This window comes from Saccostrea echinata, unplaced genomic scaffold (assembly GCF_033153115.1).
Source record: "Saccostrea echinata isolate AGI-Se365-2 ecotype Australia unplaced genomic scaffold, CSIRO_AGI_Sech_v1 ptg000027l, whole genome shotgun sequence".
NCBI lineage: Eukaryota > Metazoa > Mollusca > Bivalvia > Ostreida > Ostreidae > Saccostrea > Saccostrea echinata.
In genome coordinates this window covers 1362608-1374435 of record NW_026889776.1, presented here as the reverse complement: position 1 = coordinate 1374435, position 11828 = coordinate 1362608, and the positions used below count along the sequence as shown (strand labels likewise).

At 35.8% G+C, this 11828-nt stretch overlaps 1 pseudogene; it reads right to left on the bottom strand.

Moving 5' to 3' along the window:
• Nucleotides 1-966: 966 nt before the first annotated feature.
• LOC133193091 (uncharacterized) lies at nt 967-2565 on the bottom strand (annotated as a pseudogene).
• Nucleotides 2566-11828: the final 9263 nt, after the last annotated feature.

The following is an 11828-nucleotide window of genomic DNA, read 5'->3' as shown; positions in this document are numbered from 1 at the left end:
CAAATAAGGTTTTCTACTACCAACTTGTAAAATCCCAGAAACATTTTTGTTATCTGAAATAATTTTGATGTTTTCATTGGTTAAATGTAAAATATTACTCTTGATAACCCTCTTAACAGCTTCTAGCGCTCTCCATGTTGAACTTTGCTGACTTTCATTTTCTGTGCAACTACCAGACACACTTCCGATACTAATTTTTTCGTTGTCATCCGACATACATTCAATAAAACCACCATAGCCTACATCCGAGGCATCACAAAATAAATGAAAATTGCATACATCTGATGCATCAAAACATTCAATAAGACAACCATATTCGTTCAAAGAATTTAAACTTTCCCGCCAAAATTCAATTTCATTTAAAGCATTAGTGGGCATTTTTACCTTTGAGTTCCAACTTGCTCTGCTCATTATGCAATCATACAAATGTCTTGTTTTCAGTCTGCCAATATTTCCAATAACTGCCTTCATTGAAATAATCTGGCCCACAATTTTTGCCAATTCTTTAACTTGGAAGAAAGCACTTCTTCATAACTTTCGAATGAACAATGTTTAAACAATTTTTAAGACGCTCAATCCTGTCTTCTGTAATAAAAATTCTACCTTTTGCCCTATCCCAGAACAATCCTAACCATATTTGATCTTTGGTAGGAAGCCATTCACATTTATCTTCAGCAAAAAAAAATCCTAGCTTTTCAAAATGTTGCTTAACGTAAATGCTAATTAAACATATTTTGCGCTATCTAAACAAGATTCAGCTCCAATACCATCATCTAAAAAAGTAATGATTCTGATACCTTTTGCTCTCAAAAACTTAACAGGTTCTCTCAGAACTTTCGTAAATATATAGCCTGCAGTAGATATACCGAGAGGTAAAACATCAAAAACATAATAATGAATTTTCCCATCGACTTCCCATGAAAACCCTAGAAAATCTCTGTGGTCATTGAAAATCTCAATATGATGTTAAAGGGATTTAAGATCAAATGTGAAAATAAATTCCCCCCTTTTTAACATTTCTTTAGCTACTGAAACATCTTCATATCTGTACTTAAACAGGTTGGGACCACTCGCCCAAATGGGATATAATAGCCCGTTGAGGATATAATATCCCATGTGGGATATAAATTTACAGTGCAAAAAATGAAAATTTTTATTTAGGCAATAAATATCATACATCCGCATCAAGATACTTAAAAAGGAATAGCTTTTGGCAAGGAAAGTTTTCTGCAACCCTACAGTTTGTTAGATTGATCCCCAAGAAGTTAACGAACTTTCGAGGGATCAATCTCCTAAACAGTGGGCATACAGAAAAACTTGTTAATTTTAACCAAAAGCTATTCCTTTTAAAGTATCTTGATGCGGATTTATGATATTTATAGCCAAAATAAAAATTTTCATTTTTGCACTAAATTTATATCCCATTTGGGATATTATATCCCAAACGGGCTATTATATCCCATTTGGGCGAGTGGTCTCAACCTGTTAAATTTTGTTAATGTAGATTTATATGTCTGCAGTCAAGTACTAGGCGTGGCTTACCGTTTCTGTTTCTCGCGACAGTCAGTGGATTGACAACTTAAGGAATATTACAAACCTTTGAAATACACCCCTTCTATAATAGATTTTCTATTTCCTTTGTCACAAATTCTTTGTCATTCAATGCTGACCTGTTGGGTGGTTCAGTTTTGAATGGAATTCTATAACCTACCTTGATCAATTGAACAATGCTTTCATTCGCTCCTATAGCTTCCCATTCACTCACCTGTGACCTCAAACGCCCAACCGGACTACATGTAATAATTATTTAAAAAATTTCGTCAACTTTTGGATAAATTTCATTTTCAAATTCGCTAACTATTTCATTGAAATTTTCACTTATCTTATTCTCTTCTTTTCTTGGGCAGTCCCGGCTCCAATGGCCCTTCGCCCCACAGTCATAGCATCTGCCTGGCTTGCTTGTAGAATTCTTTTCATCCGTCTCCATGCGAGAAAAAGTTTCTGCAGGTGGCCTCTTGAAGTAAGGTGCAAATCTATAAGATCTTCTTTTCAAATATCTGTCCTCTTTGGCCTTCCGTTCTGCTCTCATTGTGGCTCGATACATTTTCTTTTCATCGTCGGAGTCGGCCGCAATAGGATTTGTTTCGTATTCCTTTACTACTTTCCATCCTAACTGAGACGTGTCTGCTAACTTTATAAGCTTTTGTCCATTCTCTACTAACTAAATACCTTCTGTGATGCTAGATTTGGCTGACTCGATATTTTCTTCGTTTACCATGGCTGAACTAAGATGCTCGTTTGCTTCTTTTAGTTTTGATAGCACACGCGCCTCATGCTTGTATTGATGTCATTGCCTTTCTTCCTGAAAACGTAATGGTCGCTGAGATTCTCTTCGATTCTGTTTATCTGCGAAGTTGAGATTTGTTGAATATTCTGCTGAAAATTCGAGAGCTTAGAGTCTATCATGGTCTGCAAACTGTTCAATAAATCTGCTCGCTGTCTAGAAACTGCTAAATTGACTTCTTCCGAAATAGTTTGAGCAAACTCCATTCTCCTAGCGTCCATCCCGCAAAAATTAGACTTGCTCGGGCAGAGCGTGCGCTAGAAACTGAACTCTAACACTACAAGAAAACTATTCAAACACGTCGTTTCCAAAATCTAATTTCATTGGCTGTTACCCAGTATACAAATGCTACTACATACATAAACGAGACTTCCGTTTCGGTACATACAATTTGTTTACATGTCGTTAGGACAACTATTTCTCGCTATACTATCGTAACGCGAGAAATTATAATTTTATGAGTTTGAAGACGTCAGACGTCATAACTTTTTCATTTCACATGTTGAATACTATCATTTAAAATACTATTATTTAGTAAATAAAAAAAATTAAATGCAAACATTAGGTCACATATAATGTTTATATTCACGTTCGATAATGTCAAAATTTTACACAATACAGTGTCTAATTTAGCCTTTACTACACAGTTCTAATAGATGTAATTAGAATATAAAGTCCGCCGACAACCTGTATTATACGTAATAACGCTCCACATGCCCCTGTGCTAAAAATAGTGCCAAGCGACTTTTAATACATTAAATAAAAAAAAACCGGGACGGGACACTTTGAGAGGGGAGAAAGAGGCCATAGGGGAGTTATGGTATAAAATTTCATTGCAAAAGCTCAAAAGCTTCTTGAGATATCGCCCGGAAACGAAAGTTTTACACACAGAAGGAATGTATGAATTTACGCCCTTGAACTTTGAGGGAGTAAGGAGTTGCTATGCAAAATTTCATTGTGAAAGCTCAAAGGATTCTCGAGATATCGCACGGAAACGAAAGTGTTACAGACAGACAGAAATACAGCTAGACGGACGGACGGACAGACAGACCCAAATTAATATCCCCCACTTTGAGTGAAAGCGGGTGACAATAACATTTATCAACGTGTGAAAACGTTATCCTTTTTTCTCAGAGCGCACTTGTTATTACGTGCAGACAAGCTAATTCAGAAAATTTGTGTCCCCCGCTTAGGGAAAAAAGAAGAGCATGTGCAGTTCGGAGAAGGGGGGGGGGTCGGACCCCCCCCCCCCTTTGGATTTGTAGAATTATTAAATGTATACATATATATTGAAGGAAATAGAAAGATGCCAGTATGGATATAAAGATTTCATTGCTTATTCTTTAATATGTGTATAGAAGATTCTTTTTATATAGAACATATATCACACTGTAATAATGATTTTATGAGTTTGTATAAGCCACACGTCATAACATTTTCATTTCACATGCCTTATACTATCATATAATAGTAAATCAAAAAAAAAAAAAAAAAAAAAAAAAAAAAAAAAATAAGGATCGTCCGGGATTGGAACCCGGGAACTCTCACTTGCTAAGCGAGAGTCATACCCCTAGACCATGGAGGCACCTGATTACATAGCAAATTAAATGCAAACATTAGGTCACATATAATGTTTATATTCACGTTCGATATTGTCAAAATTTTACACAATACATGGTGTCTAATTTAGCCTTTACTAAACAGTTTTAATAGATGTATTAAGAATATAAAGTCCGCCGACAACCTGTATTATACGTAATAACTCTCCACATTCCCCTATGCTAAAAATAGTGCCAAGTGACTTTTAATACAATAAATGATAATGATTTAAGAACAAACGGGGCGGGACACTTTGAGAGGGGCGAGGGAGGCCATAGGGAGTAATGGTATAAAATTTCATTGCAAAAGCTCTAAAGCTTCTTGAGATATGGCCGGGAAACGAAAGTGTTGCACGCAGACGGAATTTATGAATTTACGACCTTGAACTTTGACCTCAAAATCAATAGGGGTCTTCCTTAGGCCACAGGGAGTTGTTAAGTACAACTTCACTGCAAAAGCTCAAAGGATTCTCGAGATATCGCGCGGAAACGAAAGTGTTAATACAGACAGGATTTATGAATTTATGACATTGACCTTTGACCTTTTGACCTCAAAATCAATAGGATTCTTCTTTAGGCCATAGGAAGTTGCTATGCAAAATTTCGTTGCGAAAGCTCAAAGGTTCTCGAGTTATCGCACGGAAACGAAAGTGTTACAGACAGGCAACAGACGGACGGACAGACAGACCAAAATTAATATCCCCCACTTTCAGTGAAAGCGGGGGACAAAAATACTTTGATTTAATACAGTGAAAAACTTTGATACTATAGTTAACTATAATAAACGATAGTTAACTAAAGTATTTTTGGTTAGGAAAGCGTACTGTATGTGTACCTAAATCGTGGGCTTCATATTTTAGCGGCTTTGGCCCAGACAACGATTCGCTAATTCATGAATACCGCTAAGAAATCATTTATAAATACATGTACTATATACGACACGGACATGTATAGCGCTAATTCATGATTTCGCCAACAACTCCATACCTAGTGATTACGCTAAATTTTGAATACGCCAATTTATGTACAAGTACAGTATTTTGAAATAGGTTGTGTTTATCGGTCGTAATTTGTGCAACCAACCTTAACTTGGATTTTAGAATTTTCAATTGATTCTTCTTATTTTGTTTTAAAACATTTTTTTTGCATTTATCGGGAAATGTAAAACGTATTTCAACTATTTTTGTCAGGCCTAATAACAGAACACATTTTGCCTTCATAAATAGATTTCTACGACCAGATGTTTTTGTTTTATAAATACCCGTTTGCGTATTAAAAGTCGAAATTCAATCAAACTCAATCAAACAAACATCAAAATAAAGTCAAATAAATTAAAATCTATAATTAATCGAATTTATAAATTTTATCACATATAACATCTACCGGGAGTTGATACGACATTAATACAAATTTCAATATCCGATTTCTTGACTGTGCTCAGTACTTATACTATCGACATATTAAAACACCATTTAAAGAGAAAAATTATATATTATTCATATGTTGTGTACGTCTGAAGAAGGGACAAGGCATCCCCAAAATTTCCTCTTCAATTTAAGTAATTTAGTGATTAATCGCTCCGATTGGCTCATCGCTCCGTGATCGGAAGGTCGTTTGCTCGAATCACGGCCGCGACTGACCTAAGTCAATAAAAAAATGGGTAGCAACTGTTCCTTCGCCAAGCGCTCGGCATTTTGAAGTGAAAGTTGCGGGTCCTTCGGATGAGACCTTAAAAACGGAGGCCCCGTGTCACGGTACGCGTTGTCACGATAAAGAACTCACTTCTCAATGGCCCTCGCTCACCGCCGAGTAAAAGTCTAAATTTGAAGCCCTTCACCGGTATATGGTGGCGTCTCTATATGAATGAAAATTCTTGAACAGGACGTAAAACAACATGCAATCAATCAATCAATCTGATTGGCTCAAATTTCTTCACATGATCAAGTATATAACAACATATAGACCTGTGTTACTATTTAAATACTCCGAAACGCATATCGACTTGATGTTTCTGAAAATAGAAATAATCTATTAAAAAAAAAAAAAACAAACAATAGACTAGGCCAACATTTTTTTATTAAATGATTTACGGGAGCGCCGACTGCGATTTTGGCTAAAACAAAATAAAAATAAAAGTCCCTGTTGTTGATTTTATTTTTGAATTTCCCGCCGATCGTCAATGCAAGTGCACTAAGAAAATAAAATTATATGCAAATAAGTCGACAATTCTGATTGGCTGCTTTATTGAAAGCCATTATTATCATCCATCAATTTACGTCTGTTATCAATTGTTTCGGAAGTGTATGAAACGTGCCAACATGGATGCAGAAATGTCAACTTTTACAAAAGTTGAGAATACTTTGTCCTTACATACGATAGCTTTTCCAAGTAAACCATAGCTAACAGGAAAATCAAGTGGAGTATGCATGTCCGATGACGAAGTAAAGTCGGAGTTAAAAAGAAATAAAAGAAATGATCATCCTAATTTTATTAGAGGATGTCACTTTCGCTGTGGGTACCGTATACAGTAGTTCTCTTTTACAATTTTGATACCTTTGATGAAGTGATAAAAGAATGGAAATTGAAAATATACGTTCGAAATTTGTGAATAATAAAATGTGACGTATCTAACTTGCATTTATATCCAAGAATCGTTTTCAAACTTGTAATATTTTAAAAAAGATCATATGCAGCATTGTACAGACTAGAAATTCACAAGTATTTTGTTGTGTGTTAAAAAAATCATATGCAGCACTGTACAGACTAGAAATTCACAAGTTTTTTGTTGTGTGTTAAAAAAATCATATGCAGCACTGTACAGTATTTTGTTGTGTGTTAAAAAAAATCATATGCAGCACTGTACAGACTAGAAATTCACAAGTATTTTGTTGTGTATTAAATAGTTGTAGAATAGATATAAACAGACACTGCAGACAAACGGTATTTAATGTGTTAATCCTGTCAAGCTTTCAGATGTTTGTTAATATGCATAAACATATGCTGTATTGTAAAATACAGGTTTAAATCATGATTTTGGATTTTATATTATATTGAGATTCTCTTTATAACAATATTTTCCATTTTTGATTTGTTGGTTCATGATTTTTTCAGTACTTTGAGGTTTTCATTATAAACTTTTTTCTTTGGTGATCTTGTAGTGGTCATGATTAATATTCTGATATAAAGAACATGAAGAAATTCCTTAGATTTCCCCCATTTCTCATAAGGGTTTAATAGTCTACTTTAATTTTTGTGTTGCGGTTATCATATTTTAACCTCCACCCTGTATATATGGCAATTTTTATCGAATAAATGAAAATAAAAACACTTTTCCCAATTTTATTTTTATTTAACCCCCCCCCCCCCCCGGACCCAATTTTTAAAAAAAAATTCCCGTAAATCATTTAATAAAAAAATGTTGGCCCTAAGTGCTGACTTCACAATAGCTAATACAGTGTATGACTTGATGTTTCTGGGGAAAAAATATACTTCAGATCCTATTTATATTTGTGATGTTCTTTAATAATTGGTAAGACGTAACAAGGCTTTGAATAAGGATCTACTTTATATTAGAACATATTACATATGTTTTTCTTTTCTGGTATATTTACAGGTTTAAATTTGTTAATTCCCTAAATTGCTCTATCAGTACAAAGGAAACAAAAAAATATTGAACAGTTTAATTTAAAAGACAAGAGATAAAATTTGTGGCTTGTTCCCTATGGAAGAGTAAAGGTCTCTACACTTGTGTTATAATTTGTATATTGTCTTATATTTTATTGTCTTATCAACATATAAAGTGTAATAACTCTTTATTTATACACTATTTTGAATTGTATTTAGATAATTTTACATAATTTAAGTCGCCTTCTTTTATTTAATTGATTTTATTGCTATAAGTTTTATCGACTTAAAAAGTATTGATTTTAAGATATCGATAAAAGCAAGAATTTGCAACCAGACGCTTTTTCGAAGACGAGCAAAATATCCAGTACCATCAGCATCCCAGGGCAAGAAATAATGCCGCCAGTGAAGAGTAAAGCGACGCAAAGAACGTCCAGGAAGCGCAGAGAAAGTTTGGGAGCCCCAGCGAGAGGGAGAGGGCAATCGAAGCGGTGCAGACAAGGCACCACTTCACCACCACGCCGGGTCCCGGCCGAGTCGTCAGCCTTCCAGAAGCTCCCCCTTCACCATCTGTGGAAGTTCACCCATCTTCGCTGACGTTATCACCACCAACACCAAACACAAGCACCCCTGGAAGCGGTGCAAGTACAGACATGCAAGTGCGGAGATAATCACCCAAGTAACAGTTGTTCAAAATACTAGCTGTATATATTCCTTGGGCACAACACCAATCAGGTTGCAAAACCTTCGTAAACACTTAGTTGGGTACTCAGATTGTGAATTTATATTGCAGGGTTTTAAGTATGGTTTTAATCCCCAATATTTGGGCCCTAGTTCACCCCGCGAGTCTTTAAACCTCCCTAGCCTCAAGGCTAATATAGTAATGGCTGAAATGAAAATTCAAAAAGAAGTACAGTGTAGCATTAAAACGAGTCGCAGGCCCTTTCGTTCACCCACCATTTTCAAACCTTCAGGTTTCCCCTTTAGGCCTTGTGCCTAAAAAAGATGGTGACATGCGACTCATACATCATCTCTCTTACCCAGAAAACATGTCCATTGCGTGGACCCTGAGGTCCACGCAGAAAATATATTAGCGGAGTTAAACCGGATGCCATGGGCTTACGTCAGGCTATGCATGCGCGAGGATGCTAGAGAGTTAGACTGGTACCCTGACATTGGTTAACGGGCGCAAGCGCCCAGAAAAAATTCCTAGCGGCAGCGACTGGAATCAAGGGCAGAGAACCAGCGCTACTAGAGAGTTCGCCTCTAAGACAACTTGCCCATAGACCAATTCGCCCTTTTCGAATGAGAATATGCCAATCACTGGCAAACCTCGCTCTAAAATCTGCACATCGTATTTATGTATTCTTTGGCGTAACCAAAATCTGAATTTCTCTTTAATTCATATATATCCTTATAAACAAACTAAATTCTATATGGTACAAGCATTTTAAATAAGTAGGAAAAACTTATATAGATAGCTTAACAGCTTGAACATGTTGAATTAAAACCACTAGGTTTTAAAAGACGGTCTTTATGTTTACCGGCATTAGTTTTGTGCATCAAGGTTTGCAAAATAATTTGATAGACAGCAATCCAAATATAGCTTGAAATAAAGGCATGTAGCAATGTTTTTTTTCCATGTGGGGGAGAGGGAGAAACATAAAAAAAAAATTCTGCGTACTACAGATCTGTGCTACACGTGTACCATCTATCTTTCCAATGATATGTACTTCCGTATAAATATAGTACAGATGTCAAGTCCCAGCCGTTAAGCATTACATGTATCGAAATAGCCCGATTTTTTTTTTCAGTTAAATGACAAAACTATAGGCCAATCGAGAATAAAATTTAACAACTTTGCTTTGAAAGTACAATCACTCAAAGTAGGCTGATCGTTGTAGAAAATGTTAACGAAAGGTAAACCTGTGCCACCTTTCAGAGTAACCAATGAACTCGTCCATGGATGCATTGACGGTCTTTGTAACAAGAATAGATATGGGTTACCCCATATCCAAAATATTCGACTTTTAATTTACTCCAATTTTCACTAGAAAAAAACTGTACATGTTATGAAACTGGTGTATAGTTCTTCATGTCTGAAGCAAATATCGTCACCAGTCTAAGCGTCGCTAGCAAACAGTATACACACCTGTGCTTGCAAGACCAAATAGCCCAGGTCTACACACGTGCGATGAGATTGTCAATCTCATCTTCTTAAAACTTCTGCCGAGAAGTTTCGATTGCAGGTGTTGTATATTACATGTAACTATTCCGTTGTTTAAAAGAGACAGAGAAAAAAAAAACCACACACACACAAAATTAATCTTTTTTTGTGTTTTTAAATTGATCGAGTTAATCGATAACGTAGCATCGTTTAGATAACTCGAGACCCTTTAGTAAAGGGGGGTGATGGTTCTAAGTCACACCACAGGCACTTACATTCAAGCCCGTAGCAACAGTTTTCAAAGGGGGCAACCTCCAAAAAGAGTTGACAAGCAGAAATAAATAAATAAATTAACAACCTGTGCACCACACTGTAAAATCCTATTGGGGGGAGGGGGGGGGGGGCTTCGTCTTACTTTTTGGTATATTTTGATTTCTTTTAAATGTTTGATTTTCTGTATTTTGAACCTTTCCACAACAAAAAGTGCGGGGGAACTTCCATTGTAAATTAAAACTTATATATTCAAATTCTAACAAAAGATTTTTTTAAAGAAAAAGTGAGCCCCCCTCCCCCACATACTACGGGACATTTTGAACCTTTCTCTTCATTGATTAAAATATCCCCATAATATAAGGAGATAAATATTGTCCTTTACAAAAAAATTGATAATTCTTTTGCAAAATTTGTACATGACAATTAATTGTCATGTACAAATTTTGCATAAGAAATATCAAATTTTTGTAAAGGATAATATTCTCTTATGGATACTCCCTTTCATGACTTTTTATGCATACTTCTTAAAGTTAGTTTCTTTAGAAGATGGTCCAAAAATGGCATAGCCGTACGTTCGTTCTCTAGAATCTTTCGATGATATCGAAGTGAAATCTTTCATGTTACATGTGGGTGGTCGAGGCCCGGGGCCGGTATTGTGAAGGTACACGGAGGAAGCAATAAGTAAAACTCTATCTAGAGAGCAGAAAGGGCATAGATTGAAGTACTTAATATTTTATTGAAAATACTAAATGTAAAAAATATATATTACAGAATAAACATTCTCTCTCTCTCTCTTCCTCTTTCTGCGAAAATAAAGGGAGTTCCAACACCCGAACCCCCCTCCCTGGATACGCCAATGGAGATTACGATACCTGCACGCTTAAGCCTCTTTTAATTCTGTTGTTAAATTTAAAGGCTAAATTACAATTGTGATAGATACCTAGATCAACATTTCATATTCATATAATTTCAAGGTCATGACAGCCTAATTAAGCAGACTTAAAAACGATGAACATTAGAAAAAAAGATTGAACTTAATTACACCTTTGAAAAATCACTAAATCCAGGAATTTTCTTTGAATTTCGTTTCGAAACACATGCATATGGTCCACGTATTGCAGTCCTTTTTTAAAGGACAGCAACTTGTTAATGATTTTATTGACCCTGAAGCTTGTTCAGTACATTATAGCAACATAGATCAAGCGGCAGAAATGATAGCTAAAGTGGGGAAAGGGGCATATTTAGCAAAGACTGACATTAAGTCAGCATTTAGGCTGCTCCCAGTATCTCCGGGCGGTTTTGACCTGCTTGGGTTCAGATTTCAGGACAAATACTACTTTGATGTTACCTTTTGGATCTTCAATTAGCTGTGCATTATTTGACAAGTTTGCATCATTCCTACAAACATTCTTACATTGGCTTACCCAAAAATACTCCCAAAATGATTTAATAATTCACTACCTTGACGATTTTCTTTTCTGTGGCTCACCAAACATATTCACTTGCCACAATTCCCTCAATGTTTTTAAATCAATCTGTTCAAATATCGGTGTGCCAATTGCTCATGACAAAACAGTGGAACCTACACAATTCCTAACGTTCTTAGGAATAGAGTTGGACACTGTCAATATGACAATGAAACTCCCCTTGGAAAAATTAAATCAGCTTCATGGTATAATGCAATATTTCTTGAAAGCAAAGAAGGTCTCCTTGAGAGAAATGCAGTCACTTATTGGCTTATTAAACTTCGCTTGCAAGGTTGTTGCCCCTGGCCGGGCTTTCTGTCGCCGCCTTATAAATTCAACAATAGGCATTACTAAAC